The sequence below is a fragment of the Rhincodon typus genome, chromosome 4 (assembly GCF_021869965.1).
Source record: "Rhincodon typus isolate 14 chromosome 4, sRhiTyp1.1, whole genome shotgun sequence".
NCBI classification, from domain to species: Eukaryota; Metazoa; Chordata; class Chondrichthyes; order Orectolobiformes; family Rhincodontidae; genus Rhincodon; species Rhincodon typus.
In genome coordinates this window covers 77,641,665-77,659,968 of record NC_063335.1, presented here as the reverse complement: position 1 = coordinate 77,659,968, position 18,304 = coordinate 77,641,665, and the positions used below count along the sequence as shown (strand labels likewise).

Sequence of the window (18,304 nt, the reverse complement as noted above, 5' to 3'; positions counted from 1 at the left end):
CCAAGAAGACCTTCCACATCAAGCAGATGTTCACCTGCACATCTGCTAATGTGGTATACTGTATCCGCTGCTCCCAATGTGGCCTCCTCTACATCGGGGAAACCAAGTGGAGGCTTGGGGACCACTTTGCGGAACACCTACGCTCGGTTCGCGACAAACAACTGCACCTTCCAGTCGCGAACCACTTCAACTCCTCCTCCCACTCCTTGGATGACATGTCCATCCTGGGCCTCCTCCAGTGCCACAACAATGCCACCCGAAGGTTGCAGGAATAGCACCTCATATTTTGCTTGGGAACCCTGCAGCCCAATGGTATCAATGTGGACTTCACAAGCTTCAAAATCTCCTCTCCCCCGACCGCATCCCAAAACCAGCCCAGCTCATCCCCGCCTCCCTAACCTGTCCGTCCTTTCTCCCACCTATCCGCTCCTCCCACCTCAACGTCCACCTCCACCTCCTACCTACCAGCCTCATCCCCGCCTCCTTGATCTGTCTGTCCTCCCTGGACTGACCAACCCCCACCCTAACTCCCCACCTACACTCACCTTTACTGGCTCCATCCCCACCTCCTTGACCTGTCCGTCTCTTCTCCACCTATCTGCTCCTTTATCAATCTTCCATCCGCCTCCCCCTCTCTCTCTATTTATTTCAGAATCCCCTTCCCCTCCCCCATTTCTGAAGAGGGGTCCAGATCTGAAAAGTCAGCTTTCCTGGTTCTCTAATGCTGCTTGGCCTGCTGTGTTCATCCAGCTCTACACCTTGTTTTGTCAGGATATCAATCTGGTATCTATGAATCACATGAATCAAAGAAATACCTCAGGTTTAAGCCTGGGAGATGTGTTATCTTTATGAAATGTGTTATTCTTGTGCTAGCTCCTTCCATTTATTCTGTTTTGCTTCTTGAGGAGGCATGAACTGTGGTAGTGCTTGTGAATGGTGGATTGTGCGATCTAATATACTGTGAAGTGGTCTGTTCCTGGCTGCCATTCATTAGTTCTACTAAACTTTGAAGAGACTATTGGAAGAGGAAATGAAATGTTCTACAGTTGTTTCAGGACACATTAGAGATGGGATTTGCAACAGACATAGGATAGTATGTAATTGCTGCATACTTTTTGCTTCTTAGTTTCTGACTGACAATGAGAAATTGCAACAATGAAAGAAGTAGAATGCTTCCTATGTAGAGACAACACTCCTCCAAATATATCCTCCTATTTATTGAGGACCAAATTTGTCAAGGCCATCTCCCTATTTTATGTTAGTCTTTCCAAGTATGATGCTACCCGTATCCATGACTGGTCATTCACTGTCACTGGCAATTAATTCCTGGGGAGAAAATACACACAGGACATCTCAATGTTAAAAACTGGCAGAAAGTTCAGTCAGACAGTCCTGTGGCCAGTGACCTCTTTGTGACTGCAAACTTATGCAGCTTATGGAGGGGAAATCATACTTGACAGATTTATTAGAATTGTTTGAGGATGTAATATGCAGGATGGATAAAGGGGAAGCAGTGGATGTAATATATTTGGATTTCTAAAACACATTTCAGTAGGTACCACATATAAGGCTACCTAATAAGACAAGAGCTTATGGTGCTGGTCTAGTATATTTGGATGTACAGAGAATTGGCTAATTAATAGAAGTCAGAGAATTGGCATAAGAGAGTATTTTCAGGATGGTAACCTGTAACTAGTGGAGTGTCACAAGGATCAGTGCTGGGGCCACAACCGTATCAAACATATTCTATTGATTTTGAGAGAAGTGAATGTACTATTGTAAAGTCTGCAGATGACACAAAAATAAGTGTCAAGTAGTGATGATAACTTAAAGAGCCCACACAGGAATGTAGACAGGGAAATGAGTGGGCAGAAACTTGACAAATGGAATATAATGTTGGAAAATATGAGGTTATGCACTTTAGTAGGAATAACAGATGAGTAGAAAATTATTTAAATGGAGAAAGCGGCAACACAGAGAAATTTGGGAGTCCTTGTACTTGAATCACAAAAAGTTCGCTTACAAGTTCATCAGGTAATAGGAAGCACAATTGGAATGTTGGCCATTCTTTCAAAGGGAATTGAGTATAGAAATAAGGAAGTCTTGCTAAAACTATACAAGACACTAGTTAAAATTCTGTGAGCTCTTTCAATCGCATTGGAGGCAATCTAGAGAACGTTCAGCAGGTTGATTCGGAGTATGGAGGGATTGGCTTCTAAGGAGAGGCTGAATATGTTGGGCCTGTATCCATTACAGTTTAGAAGACTAATGGATAGTTTTATTGAAACGTATAGGGCTCTTAGGGGACGTGACTGTGTAGACACTGACAGAATGTTTTCTCTTCTAGGGCCAGAAGGAAAAATCTCAGAGTAAAGGGGTCGCTCATTTAAGACAGAGTTGAGGAGTCTTTTTTCTGCCAGACGGTAGTCAGTCGTGGAATTCTTTACCATAGAGGGCTGTGGAATATAGATAATTACGTATACTCAGGGCTCAAAATGTTAACTCTGTCCCTCTCTCTCCACATGCTGTCAGATCTGCTGAGCCTTTCCAGCATTTTCTGTTTTAATTTCAGATTTCCAGCATCTGCAGTAGTTCGCTTTTAACTGAGTGCCTTTTCTCCTGGTGCTGGGAGTTCATTACATTTGAAGGGAGGAGCTAATCCAACAGTTTCTGTGAAGTCTGCTTTTCCTTATGCCAGCAAAACCTAAAAGTCAAAACCCAAATTGTCAGTCATCATTTCCATGTTTTAGAATTTTGTGACAATTTATGCACACACAACTCTACAATATACTTCGGACAATCACTTTGCAAAAAAAAAAATCTGCATGGGTTATCTGGATGTCAGAACAATTCATATTTATGTCAGTAAGGAAGATTTTGCTAAATACATTTTGAAACACTTTGATTGCATCCCCATACATGTCTAGGATCAATGGAATATAAGTGATCACAGTAAATGCTAGATTGTATCTCAGCTTTCCTGTTGGGAGGGGTACTGATGGATGTTCCTGGAGTCTCTTGTCATCGAACAGTTTACATGTGACTACCGACTTTCCTCAGCTAATTAAGGTTACTTAATCATGGTGTAAATTGAAACTCATGCACTTTGGTTGGCATTCTGGCCTGAAAGAATGGTTTGCCCTTTTCCATGGAAATTCTCTTTTCTAATTACTCCAACACCAATATGGACTCCATCAGTGTTGCACTATTGTTGTAGTTTATGCTATTTGTAGGATTGATTTTCAGCTGTTTGCACAGCAGTATCTTGCCAAGCACTTTCTCCGGCAGCATATCCAGCACCTCATTCTACCGACAAGAAATATATAGCTTTAGGTCACATACCATTCGGAATTGCTTGTATAATCAACACTCCTTCATTGCTGGCTAAAATCCTGGATTTCTGACCTAATTACTTTGTGGAAACATCAGGAATCTCAGCAGTTCAAGAATTATTATATCTTTGCTTGGTATCATCTTCTGAACTCAAAATGGGCAATTATTATAACTTTGCCTGGTATCATCTTCCGAACAAATGGCCTAGATTTCGAGACCTCTGATGTGGTTGATTTGACTGAACACCCCCTTCTAGCTGTACCTCTGGCATCACCAGTCTCCCATGCCTACTGCTGAAATATTGGAATATCAACCTGAGTCTGGGGTTGGGCCCATAAGTGACACAGGATCCCCTCTATATTTTTGCAAGTACCTCTGTATGGGGAGGAACATGCATTGTGTGTGCTTGGCATCCTGAATCAGCTGGTGGCCCAGCCAAACAAAGGAGCTTGGTCGGGAGAATCAGGAGTGCTTCCCAAAACTCCATTAATGCAGACTGGCCTACTGCTACTTCAGATAGTCTCCTGAATTAATATCAGCCAGTTCCATCCCCAGAATGCTTATTTTCCACCCATAAACTGCTGGCTGAATTCTAATTCAGGCTTGCCTTTCAAAATGAACTTGATCTCCTGCCAGGAATGGTGACTGGCCAGTCAGTGCTTTCAGGGTGGAATGTATCCCAAAGGCTTTGAGTAGGGATATATTGTACTCAAGTTTCTGCTGAGCATTATTATGGATTAAAATAAGTGCTATGTTTTTCTATTGCCAGGCTGCAATGTCCAAGAGATTTCATTGGGAATGTTTGTTTTGTTAATGATGAATGGATAGGTGGGGTGATCATGAATTCATAAGATATTTTGTTTAAGGTAAAGCTGTGATCTAGAACAAGATAGCCATGTGTTCTTTATTACTTTTATCTATAACTATCCATTAATCTCATTATCCTATAATAAAGCAAATAACTTTCGTTAATTAATTTTACAAAGATCTATATTTTTAAGCAAAAACCATTGAGTTGAACTGGATTATCCTGACCTGTTTGGAGTGTGGAGGCTGTTTTGTGTTGACAATCGGGTAGTATCTGCAACTGGCTTGTCCGTGGTTTCTTGATTCAGCCACAGTATTTTCTTTCTGAATTTCCAGCCAATTGTAAAAGGAGGCACAAAAATTATGAATTAAGTTATCTACTGCTATCTCAGTCTGCTCTGTTATTTAAAGGGGCTCTCCTGGGAATCAGAATGGAAACATTTCAGAAATGCAAGAACTGAATCAGCTGCTGAACAACTTGAGAGCCACTGCAGTTTTCAGTTGTATCACTGGACATTGTGCTTTGAGCTATTCAAGTGTGAGGCTGCACTGCTGCATACAGTGCTGTAAAAAGTCTAATGATATCATGGTATCTTAAGGCATGAGCGCAATATTCTCAGATCTAGATGCTAGGAATTGAGCTGCTCCCAATCCTTCCTGAGAATTAATGCTCTTCCTCCCCCATCATCCCACTCCCCACTCATAACAGCTATCTGTCACTCCATCTACGACATTAGGACAGTATCCCATCAGCAACTCTCAAACTTTATCTTTACCTGTGTTTCATTTTCCTTGTTTTAAATGGCAGTGGTAGCATTTAGCAATAATCTCCTGTGAATGAGTACAGCTTTCCTTTCAGAGGGTCAGAATGCCTTTAAGAACAGAAAACTAGAGGGTTTCACAACATAATATTAGCCCAGGGTGATCAGTTTCTTGCTGAATGTAGAAATAGCAGCAGACCCACAGCTTTTTGCTATAATCATGGAAATGAGATGGAAGCTGTTTACTGTTTCAAAACATGTACGAACATGATTTGCAATTCTGGCAAATGGCACAAGTTAACATTTAACCCATTTTTCAGAATCCCAGTCATAGAATCCCATGCAAAATGATCAAAAATATTCTCAATCTGTCTACTGATCCAGTATCTAGTCCTGATTAGAGTAGAAGTTCTCTCTGGTGGCAAACTTGGAGGTGGGAAGGGCATATAATTGGGTGAGCTGTGGCCTGTCTGGACCCCAACAACTTCCCTCCTCATGCATTCAGTACCTGATTGATGGACTGAACATTGGGAATCGAAGCCTGTTGTGACCCCCCTCTTGTTCCCTCCCTCTCCCTCCGATCCTCCCCTGCAAACCACCATGCCCTCATCAGATTGCATACCTGTGGCCTGGATTGCTTCACAATCTCTTGACTCTGGTGCCTGTCCTTCCGAATGCATCCAGAGCCTACCCAGTGGTGCTACTGAGCTCAAGGCCTCTGATTGACCGGCAGCTTTCAGTTGGCTAGACTTCTGCCTCAGTGGTAGTGATTCCAGGGCAAGGTCCGCCAGTGACTTCATCACTGTCTGATTGGCTTGTAACTTGGCGGTGTTCCCAAAAAGAAGCAGCACACATCACTCACTAGCTCTCCAGCTAGGAGGCAAAACAACTTATGCCTCAAGATTCGGCCCACTGTTTTCTAATTTCGGATCATTTTTGTAGGTGTCAGTGTAAATGTACAAAAGAAGCAATAAAGTGTTGCACTATCTTGTCATTTATATTGCAATATTTTCAAAATCTTGATTATATACTTAACTCCTGGCATGGGTTTGAACCTACTCAAACATTTATGTCACTGGGAAAAATCCTTATCGGAAGTTAATTAAGGTGTGATTTTGTAAGTGCTTTCCTCAACATTGAACAAATATGCAATGTTCAAGAAGTGAGATGAAGTGAAGTTCTTTCACAAAGTGAGTATTTATAATTTAGAATACACTGCCTCAGGGCAGTAACTTTCAAAAGGTTTGTGATAATTACTAGTAAAGGAAATATTTACAGGAACATGGGAAAGGAAGAGAGCAGTGGGTCTGATTGAATAGCTGTTTCAAGGAGAAAGAAAATGACTCTATGGAATTAACTAATGTACTTGTACACAGAATATACCTTTTGATTCCAACTTCTAAAGAAAATCAAGAAAATAATAGAGATCTTTGATATACGCCACCTGTCTTCCAACTGCACAGGCACAAGACAGACAGAACACACTGTCAAATGATTTCATTGTTTTCCAGGGGAAGGGCATAAATCAAATGACAATATATGCTCCAGGAATCTGTTTGTGATGGCCTAAGTGGTTTCATGTATCTCATTGAAATTTGATTCTTGACTCCCTCAATGGGATCATCAAACAGAATTGAAGGGGTTAAACCTCATTAGCCAGTTTAGGCATGAGATCAGGAAGCACTTCGTCACACTAAGGGCAGTGGAAATCAGACTCTGTTTGTTGAAAAACTTTTGAGATTAGAATAACTGAAAACTTCAAAACTGAGTTGGACCCATATTTTGTCAGGCAAGCGTGTTACAGAACCAATACAGGCAAATTAAATTCATATAATGATCAGTCATGATCTAATCGAATGGTTTGCGGGACTGAATGCCCTTCTGCTATTCCTGCGTTCCTAGAAGCCATTGGTTGTGTCTTAAATTTTCTTAAATGGTTCGGATGTAGAGAACAGGCTTAAAATGAAGGCATCATGACTGTTGCCTTGCACACAGGTATTACCATATAAAAAAAACCTTCCCCTTCAAGCTTCCACACATCCTCCTGTTGCTTCAGCATTTAGCCCAGGAAGAGTCATGATCATACTCTAAAAGGAAATGGAGATGATCTAAAATATTACCCTCAAAAGTGAAATTTAGAAGATATTATTTACGCTGCTTCTCCAGGGTTTTCGTGGGTCTTCTGCCAAAGTTACAATAGATGAAGGGGAGAACCTGAAAGGAAATTTTTCCAGTCAGCCAAAAAAACACATTTTAAAAAAATCAGCTTAAAAAACACAGCCTTTACATATCTTCTTATGTGGAAACATGAAAAACACATCTCGGTTCACTTTAAGCAAAAACTTGCTCTCTCTCCAGAACCAGCCTGATTGTCATTGCCTTTTGTTTCTGGTCACTGAACTGAACACACAAGTCTGGGAATTGTAACATTAATTATAAAATCTGAAATAAATCCTTGATCATTCTAGACTGGTGCAGCTAATCATGTGGAACAACAAGGTACCCAATTATATTTTTTGTAGAAAGGGTCAGGATACTTTTAAGTAATGTGTAAAATTTTCAAAATCCATATGTTCCACTCCCGAACATCCCAGGTGGCCTCTTATTTCAAGGACCACAACATGCCCCCTTCGGCGGTCAAACATGCCCTCAACCACATCTCTTGCATTTCCCGCACCTCTGTCCTCACATCCCATCCCCGTAACAAAAACAAAGACAGAATCCCCCTTGTCCTCACGTATCACCCCACTAACATCCATATTCAACATATCATTCTCCGCCACCTACAATCCAACCCCACAACTAAAGATATATTGCCCTCCCACCTCTATCTGCCTTCCATAGGGACCGCTCTCTCTGCGACTCCCTCGTCCGCTCCACACTCCCCACTAAACCCACCAACCCTGGCACCTTTCCCTGCAACCATAGGGAGTGCTACACCTGCTCCTACACCTCCCCCCTCACCTCCATTCCAGGCACCAAACAAACCTTCCACATCAGAAAGAGGTTCACCTGCACATCCACCAATGTGGCCTATTGCATCTGCTGCTCCCAATGTGGCCTCCTCTACATCAGTGAGACCAAGTGGAGGCTCGGAGACTTCTTTGTAGAGCACCTGCGCTCTTTCCGCAACAAACAACAACACCTCCTAGTCGCGAACCATTTTAACTCCCCCTCCCACTCCCTGGGTGACATGTGCATCCTGGGCCTCCTCCAGCGTCACAATGACACCACCCGCAAACTGGAGGAGTAGCACCTTATATTCCGCCTCGGGAGCCTACAACCCAATGGTCTCAATGTGGACTTTACCAGTTTCAAAATCTCCCAGTCCCGGTCTCATCCCATGATCAAGCCTCCCTCTCATCCCCACCTCCTTGACCTGACACAACCTATCCGCTCCTCCAACCTCACTGACCAATCCCCACCACTGCCTACCTGCACTCACCTATCACCATCCCACCTACCTTCCCCAGCCCCACCCCTCCTCTCTCTATTTATTTCTGAGCTCCCTTCCCCCTCCCCTATTTCTGAAGAAGGGAGACAACCCAAAATGTCAACTTTCCTGCTCTTCTGATGCTGCCTGGCCAACCGTGTTCCTCCAGCTCCACACTGTGTTATCTCAAAATCCAAATGTTTATTTGGAAACCAGTAATGGCAGAAACACTTAACTCAGCAGGAGTATATGCATCGCTAAGGTTTTCAGATGAACTCAGGTCACACTGTTCCCTTTTGGTCTCCATATCTGGAGGAAGTCATTATTTCCTAGATGAAAATGGCATAGTTAGACTTTGAAACAAGATGAGATGATGGCAATTGTCATATTCTGTAAGACAACTGACATAACCTTCCCAACAAGTTCACCAAATTAATGCATCTGGAAATAATTAAGTGAATCCAGATGTGTAGAGTAAGTCATCTAAAGTACAATGTGAATGAGAAATGATAGCATATCATTGCCTTCTCCAACTTAGACTGAATTCACTTTATATTTAATTATTAATCACTGCAGGAAAGTCTGTTAAGAAACAGAAATGCAAGTAAACTACGAGTAGAAATTTTGATTTAAAAAATGCATTATTTTGAAGAAACCCCAGATACTGTAAACTTTATTTCAAATAGGGGAGGTAGTGGCATAGTTGCTATGTCACTAGACAAGCAATCCAGAACCTAAGACTTTACTCTGGAGACAGGAATTTGAACCCTACAATGGCCGATGTTGGAATTTGAATTTTAAAAACATTTGGAACTGAACACTGCCCTAATTTTGATTGTTATTTGTCACACAAAAAAAACATCTGGCTCACTGTTGTCCTTCAGGGAAGGAAATTTGTAATTCATAACTTGTGTAACCTCCATGTGACCTCAAATCCACAGCAATGTGGTTGACTCTTAATTGCCATCTGAAACGACTTTAGCAAGCATTCCATTCAAGGCGATTAGGAGTGGGCAATAAATGCTGGCCTAGCCATTGCATTCTACATCCCATGAATTGAAAACAGAAATTACCTGAAGAACAATCTTATCAGACTCGAAATGTTAACTCTATTTGTCTCTCAACAGATGCTGTCAGACCTGCTGAGTTTTTCCAGCACTCCCTTTTTCTTTTAATTTCAGATTTCCAGCAACTGCAACATTTTGCTTCTGTGACACAATAAAGTTATCAGTGCATGAGTATCATTTGTATCATACAAATGCCAAGCATTGACCATGCCCAACAAGACAGAACTCAACCATTACTCTTTGACATTCAACAGCATTATTATTAGTGAATCCCCCACCATTAATATCATGGCACTCACTAGTGGTCAGAAACTTACCTGGATCAGCCACACAGATTTCATGGCTACAAGAGTATATCAGAGGCTTGAAATTTCGGAGTGAACTCCTGACTCCTCAAGTGGAATGCCAGTCAATTGGGCTACATTGTCCTGGATGTTGAGAAGTTTCTTGAATGTTGTTGGAACAGCACTTGACCGGGCAGGACGTGGAATTTTCCATCATATTCCTGACTTCTGTCTTGTGGGCAAGCTTTTAGGGAGTCAGGAAGTCAAATCACACATAGCAGACTACCCAACCTCCAACTTGATCTTATAGCCACAATATTAGTGTGACTGTTTTAATTTTCTTTTTTATTCATTCATGGCATTTGGACATTGTAAGATAGAGTAACTTTTATTGACTATCCCTAATTTTCCTGGAGAAGGTGGTGGTGAGTGTCCTTCATACACTGCTACAATCCTTGGGGTGTAGGAGCATCTACATGGCATGAAAAAAAAAACACATACAAAAAAGCAAAGAGTAGTGGGAAACTAGTAGACTGGGAAATCTTTAAAGGCCAACAGAAAACCACAAAGAAAGTTATAAAGAAATGTAAGATAGATTATGAGAGTAAACTAGCTCAGAATATAAAAACAGGCAGCAAAAGTTTCCATAAATATGTAAATCGTAAAAGAGTGGCGAAGGTAAACATTGGTCCTTTAGAGGATGAGAAGGCCAATTTAATAACTGGGAATGAGTAAATAGCCGAGACATTAAACAGTTATTTCGTGTCGGTCTTCACAGTGGAAGACACAAATAACATGCCGAAAACTAATCGCAAGAAGGTTATAGCAGGCGAGGACCTAGAAACTGTCATTATCACTAAGAAGGCAGTGCTGGGCAAGCTAATGGGGGCTAAATGTAGACAAGTCTCCTGGCCCTGATGAAATGCATCCCAGGGTACTAAAAGAGGTGATGGGGGAAATAGCAAATGCACTAGTAATTATTTACCAAAATTCACTGGACTCTGGGGTGGTTCCCGTAGATTGGAAAACAGCCAATGTGATGCCACTGTTTAAAAAAGGAAGTAGACAAAAAGCAGGTAACTATAGGCCAGTTAGCTTAACTTCGGTAGTGGGGAAAATGCTTGAATCTATCATTAAGGAAGAAATAGCAAGACATCTGGATATAAATTGTCCCATTGGAAACACCCAGCATGGGTTCATGAAGGGTAGGTCATGTTTAACTAATTTGGTGGAATTCTTTGAGGACATTACTTGCATGGTGGACAATGGGGAACCTATGGATGTGGTGTATCTGGATTTCCAGAAGACATTTGACAAGGTGCCACACCAAAGGCTGCCACATAAGATAAAGTTGCACGGTATTACAGGTAATGTATTGGCATGGATAGAGGATTGGTTGACCAGTAGAAAGCAAAGAGTAGGGGTAAATGGGTGTCTTTCTGGTTGGCGGTCAGTGGCTAGTGGTGTGCCTCAGGGATCAGTGTTGGGACCTCAATTGTTTACAATTTACATAGATGATTTGGAGTTGGGGACTAAGTGTGGTGTGTCAAAATTTGCAGATGACACTAAGGTGAGTGGTAGAGCAAAGTGTGCAGAAGACACTGAAAGTCTGCAGAGTGATATAGATAGTGTAAGTGAGTGGGCAAAGATCTGGCAGATGGAGTACAATGTTAATAAGTGTGAAGTCATCCATTTTGGTAGGAATAACAGCAAAATGGACTATGTTTTAAATGGTAAAAAGTTGCAGCACACTGCTGTGCAGAGGGACTTGGGTGTCCTTGTGCATGAATCGCTAAAAGTAGGATTGCAGGTGCAGCAGGTAATTAAAAAGGCAAATGGAATTTTGTCTGCCATTGCTAGAGGGATGGAGTTTAAAAACAGGGAGGCTATGCTGCAGCTGTATAGGGTCCTGCTGAGACCACACCTGGAGTACTGTGTGCAGTTTTGATCTCCTTACTTGAGAAGGGATATACTAGCACTGGAGGGGGTGCAGAGGAGATTCACTCGGTTGATTCCAGAGTTGAGAGGGTTGGATTATGAGGAGAGACTGAGTAGACTGGGATTATACTCATTGGAATTCAGAAGAATAAGGGGAGATCTTATAGAAACGTATAAGATTATGAAGGGAATAGATAAGGTGGAGACAGGGAGGTTGTTTCCGCTAGCAGGTGAAACTAGGACTAGAGGGCATTGCCTCAAAATAAAGGGAAGCAGATGTAGGACTGAGGTCAGGAGGAACTTCTTCACCCAAAGGGTTGTGAATCTGTGGAATTCCCTGCCCAGTGAAGCGGTTGAAGCTACCTCACTAAATGTTTTTAAGGCAAGGCTAGATAAATTTTTGAACGGTAAAGGAATTAAGGGTTATGGTGAGTGGGTGGGTAAGTGGAGCTGAGTCTCAAAAAGATCAGCCGTGATCTTATTAAATGGCGGGGCAGGCTCGAGGGGCCAGATGGCCTACTCCTGCTCCTAGTTCTTATGTTCTTACATTGTCATCATGGAGAATGTTCCAGGGTTTTGACATAGCAACACTGAAGGAACAGCAAAGTAGTTCAAAGTCAGGCAATGTGTGTGACTTAAGTGGATTTTGAAAGTGGTGGTGTTTCAGTGCATCTACTGATCTTATCCTTTTGGGCGTTAGAAGTTGCAGGCTTAGAAGGTGCTGTCAAAAGAGCTTTTGCAAGCTATTGCTGTTCATATTGCTGTCACTATGCATCAGTGGTGAAAGTGTAAATGTTGAAGGCTGCTAATAAAATAAGCTACTTTGTCTTGGATAGTGTCAAGCTTCTTGTGCGTTATTAGAAATGTACCCATCCAAGCAAGTGGAAAAAATTCCATCATACTCCCGACTTGTGCCTCATAGATGGTCTATAGACATTTAACATCAAAGGTGATTGATTTAATTCTGTCTTGTTAGAGATGATAATTGCCTGCCACTTGTGTGGTACCAAATGTTACTTGTGACTTATCAGCCCTCACATGGATGTTATACAGGTTTGATGCAGTGCGGAGCTGGGGAACACAGCAGGTCAGGCAGCATCAGAGGAGTAGGAGAGTCGACGTTTCGGGTCGGGAGCCTTCACCAGTCCTGATGAAGGGTCTAGGTCCGAATGGTCAACTCTCCTACTCCTCTGGTGCTGCCTGACCTGCTGTGTTCCTCCAGCTCCACACTGTATCGACTCTGATTCCAGCATCTGCAGTTCTTGCTATCTCCTGTTATACAGGTTTTGCTGCTTATAGACACAGGTCACTTGAGTAGCTGAGGAATTGTGAATAGGACTGAACATTGTGCAATCATGAGTGAACATCCCACTTCTGAACGTACGTTGGAGGGAAGATCATGAAACATATGGAAGAGGTGAAACAGTTGAAGATAGTTGGGCCTAGGACACTATCCGAGAAACTCCTGCAGAAATGTCCAAGACCTGAGACCATTCACCTACAACAATCACAACCATCTTCCTTTGTAGAAGGTATGACTTCAACCAACAGAGAGCTGACCACCAATTCACACTGACCTCAGTTTTTGTAGAACTGCTTGGCATCATACTCTGTCAAATTCTGTATTGATATCAATGGCAGGAATGCTCATCTTGCCTCTGGACCCCAGCTTTTTTGCTCATGTTTGGATCAAGTTAAATATTTTGTCAACAGTGGTACCCTGGATGTTGTTGATAGAATATCCAAATATTGTTGAATGTTTAAGAGTTGCCTGTAATCTGTTTTCATGTTGAATACGGTTACTACCTGACATTTATGTGGGACAAATGTTACTTGCTACTTGACAGCTCAAGGCCGAATGTTGTCCAGGCTTGGCCTGCAGCAAGTAGTGAAGGGACCAACTAAAGGAACTAATGACCGCACGTCACCAATCGACCTGTTGCAGATGTGTCTATCCGTAATAGTGTTGCTTGCCATGACCAGTGGACAGTCCTTGCAGAGATAAAGTCCCATTTTCACACAGACGACAGCATCCACCAAGTTGTGTGACACTCTGTTAAATGGGATAGATTTTGAACAGATTGCATGGCTCAAAATTGAACACTCATGAGGTGCCGTGGACGAGCAGCAGCAGGATTGAATTCAACTACAATCTATAATCTCACTGCCGGTCATATTCTGCACTCCACCCTTATCGTCCAGCCTTGGGATCAACTTTGGCATAATGAACACTGCTGATGTGTGTACCAGGAGCACCAGCTGATATATATAAAAATGATGTGTCAATGTGGTGAATCTGCAGCACTGGACTACGTGCATGCCAAACAGTGAAAGTAGCATGCCAAAGGTGGCAATCCAGTGGATAGCCATCCTGCAACCAATGGAGCATACTCCACAATCCTGCCACATCTAGCTGTGAATGGTGGTGAACAATTAAACAGCTCACTGGAGGAGAAGGCTCTGAAAACCCTACCCTCAAGAATGGGGTAGCCCAAAACATCAGTGCAAAAGAAAGGCTGAATGATCTGCAACTATCTTCAGCCAGACGTGTGAGTTCATCATCCATCTTGGCCTGCTCCTGAGATCTCAATGATCAGCCATCAGGCAACTTGATTTGCTCTTCAGGAAATGGCACTGGTTATTGCAAAGGCTTTGTACCCTGACAACATTTGGGTAACAGTCATGAAGGCTTGTGCTCCAGAACCAGACACACCCTTTGCTAAGCTGTTCCAGTAGGGCTACAACACTAGCGTTTACCCAACAATGTGGATAACTGCTAACACATGTCCTGCCCAAGAGGTAGGACAAATCAAATCTGACCACATGCTTTCTTTTAGGTTTGTTCTTGACCAGCAGCATCAATGCTATCAAATTAGTAATGATGAACTCATAGAATCCCTCCAGTGTGGAAACAGGCCATTCAGCCCATCACATCCACACCGACCCTCTGAAGAGTATCCCACTCACACTCAACCCTCTACCCTCTCCTGATAACCCTGCCTTTCCCATGGCCAATTCACCTAACCTGCACATCTTTGGACTATGGGTGGAAGCCAGAGCATCCAGAGGAAACCCACGCAGACACAGGGAGAATGTCTCCCCACAGACAGTCACCTGAGGTTGGAATTGATCCTGGGCCCTTGGCACTGTGAGGCAGCAGTACTAACCACTGAGCCACTGTGCCACCCAGTGTGGGTTCTGCTAAGGTAACTCAGCTTTTACAGCATTCACAACATGGGCAAAAGTGCTGGATTCCAGCAGTGAGGTGAGAGTTTCTACATTTGATATCAGGTCAGAATTTGAGTGAGTGTCAATGAATTTAGAAAAATTGAAGTTAGTAAAGAGGAGGATGATTGGTGAAGGCTAATAACCTCAGCCTCAAGACATCTCTTCAGCAGTTCTTCAGGGTAGTGCCCTAGGCCCAACAATGATCTTCCCTCCATCATAAAGTCAGTAGTAGGGATGTTCGCCTGATGCTTGCATGATGATCAACACCATTTGCTACTCTTCAGATACTGAAGCAGTCGTGTGCATGTGCAACAGTATCCAGACAACATCCATATTTGGGTTGATAAGTCGTAAGTAACATATATGCCACACAATTGGCAGCCTATGGACTTCTCCAACAAGAGAGGATCTAACTATTGACCATTGTCATTCAGCGCTTTGCCCTCAATAAATCACTTCCGAACAACATGCTGGGTAGTTACCATTGGCCAGAAAATGAACCGGACCAGTTGTATATATACTATGGATACAAGAGCAGGTCAGAAGCTGGAAGTTCTGCAGAATAATTCACTTCCTAACTCCTGATGCCTGACCACCATCTGAAAAGCACACATCAACAGTGCTCTGAAATCCCCTAGTTATATACATTTTTTTTTGGTACTGAGTATGCCAACATTTTCTGTCAAATATATCAGTTAGAAAACAGGAATTCCCAAAAGGAACATCCAATCCTGTCTTACAAAAAGTTGACTGTCATAGAAGATCAGTTTAAAAGATTGGACAGGGATACAAGGTCAGAGAGTTGTGCGACAGAGAAATATGTATCCTATGTGACAGAAGAGTTGAATTTTAGCTATACTTCAGGGAAGGCAAATTAATTACATTATCTCTATGTTTTTGGGAACCAAATCAAGAGCTTTGAACAGCTTGTGCAGCTAGAAATCAGGGAACTTCCAGGAGAGAGAGAGAAGCAAGTTCCATGTAGAAATGAACTTTGACCTGTTGCTGTAAATGCAATTGAACTACAGTACACTAATTCTGTGTAGGCAACTCAGTGAGATAGCCAGAGGTGAAAAGTTTAAGTTGTGCTGTGGAATCAGTACACCAGTGTCATTTTCAGAGTCTCCGGGAGTGTGGACCCACAACAGGAAAGTGAATGACTTGAACAGAAACAGTTGTTGAGGTAATCCATGACAGAGCACCTCTTAAGAGGGAATTTCAATGATTCTAAGTAAGCCCATTAAGGAGGCTGCCAAAGATGGTTGAACCTAATATATAGGAAGAGGTGCTTCTAACATTGTTTGCTTCCTGGTGGGTACGAAATGATACAGTTGGTCAAGGTTAATATTTAAAAGTACACCAATAGCAAGACCTTAGACAAATATGGCTATAAACACCTTTCGAAGCATGATGAGAAATGTAGCCATTTCTGTAGGAAGCTAGCTAAGAATGAAAGTCATGAAAAGTAATGACCTTCACAACTTAAATCAACACGTCATTAGAGTAAGAGGCATTGTTAGTCTCACAGTGATAAATTAGATGTCCCAAGCTATGAGAACATTGAAAGGAATATCCACAGAGCATGCATAACCCTGCTTGTCGATAAAGATATATAATGTAAGTGCTAAGATGGTCAATGACAAGTATGTTATTAAAACATTGCAACGAAATGTGGGAATTAAGACAAAATATATTGACTTGTGTGGGAGAGACAACTTGGTGGACTTCTGCCAAGTGTCTTCTATCATATTTTTGTGAAATAAAGTTTGTAATTGCTGAACTGAAATTTGAAGAAACCATTAGGCCACCATAACAGGGAGATCCTAAATAATGCAGAAAGGTCTGCTAATATGAAAGAAATGAGATGTATACAAACTAAGGGGAGCACAGATTAGAATTACACCCTATGGCTCACAAGCACATGAAAATATAAACATACATATTAACACAATGAGTTAGAAGGAGAAACAGGATTGTTTGGCATGTTGAGACTGCTCTGCCAATTAATAAGTGATAACTGATTTGACTGTAAGCTCAATTTAACTTTCCAACCTTTTTTCACCCCCTTTCTTATCAAGAATCTGGCCATTTCTGCCTTTAAAATACTTCCATTCTGCTTCCATTCTGCTTTTTGAGGAAATGTTTTTGACTGAATCATAACGCTCTGAGAGAAAATACTTTTCCTGATCTCATTCTAAATGGACAGCCTCTTATTTTTAAATCAGAACCCTTAGTTCAATATTCTCCCACATGAGGAAACATCTTATCCATGTCCGCCCTGTCAAATCCCCTCAGTATCTTATTTGTTTCAATGATTATAAGTTTGGTCATCTCTTCAGCTGCCAAAACGGTCAGCAATCCATGTGGATTCAGAATGTCAATATTTATCTGCTGCTTGTACAATAAAATGCACTTTAGACCATCAGTGGGTTTGCATTTTTGTGGCTCCAAGCCTCAAAGGATTTCAAATTCGCACACTAAGTCAATTTAAAACAGTGCTTTTCTGGCCTAGGATTCAGTTGATACAATTCCCTGGCTATTTCAAGGGGTTTGGGAATAATTGATGGGGAAGGGATTAGCACTGGGAAGTTTACATAGAATTCCTACACTGTGGAAACAGGCCCTTTAGCCCAACAAGTCCACACTGACCCTTGGAGGGTCCCACCCAGACCCATCCCCTTAGTACCCACCTAAACTGCACATCCCTGAACACTACGGGCAATTTAGCATGGTCAATCCACCTAACCTGCACATCTTTGGACTGTGGGAGGAAACCAATGCAGACAATGTGCAAACTCCATGCAGATAGTTGCCCAAGGGTGGAATTGAACCTGGGTCCCTGGTGCTGTGAGGCAGCAGTGCTAACCACTGAGCCACCCTGCTGCACCTTCTTTCAGACCAAAGTGACAACTATCAGCTGCAAATTTTACAGCATTACAATCACTGTATTTTCCTATCACAGCACAGTTAAGTGTACAGTGAAGGAGATCAAGATTGAGATTGAAGAGGGAGAATGCGGCACTCTTGTCAATGTTTCAGAAGGTGATGGATTCCATAGCCCACTCCAGAGTCATGTGTCCATTTTCTAGGCTGACTTTTCCTGTACATTTCTGAGGATGTTTTGCACAATTCCATTTGCAGTCTCCAAAATGAATCATCAAATTGAAAAATTGTCTGAAATGTTCTTTAAGCGGAGCAGGGGTATACCACCTTGTTTCATGGCCAATTCTATGTCTCAACCAACATTACTGAAACAAATCATCTGGCATTGCTGTTTATTGCTGAAAGATAAAGGCATATTTTGTCTACACGTTTTAACTTTCATTCATCAGGTCATTTCACAAGAATAGAAAGTCAAGCGGAAAAGCAACATTTAGACTGCACGAGAGCAGAGTGCGGGTTAGTTGGTAAGTGGTCACCAATTGTGGGGACATTGCTGTGTAGAACTCATGG

General features: G+C 42.1%; 1 long non-coding RNA gene across 2 annotated transcripts in view; it reads right to left on the bottom strand.

Moving 5' to 3' along the window:
* The window catches only part of LOC125483012, a 59,207-nt gene that overhangs the window by 39,501 nt on the left and 1,402 nt on the right, over window positions 1-18,304 (bottom strand). Inside the window, exons 2-3 of one of the 2 annotated variants that reach the window (XR_007262006.1) lie at window positions 8,571-8,663; window positions 7,022-7,115 (exon numbers count right to left, since the gene is read on the bottom strand). This is a non-coding gene — a long non-coding RNA (uncharacterized LOC125483012). Of the gene's footprint in view, window positions 1-7,021; window positions 7,116-8,570; window positions 8,674-18,304 lie in introns of those variants that run through there. The other variant, XR_007262007.1, reaches the window with a different exon arrangement.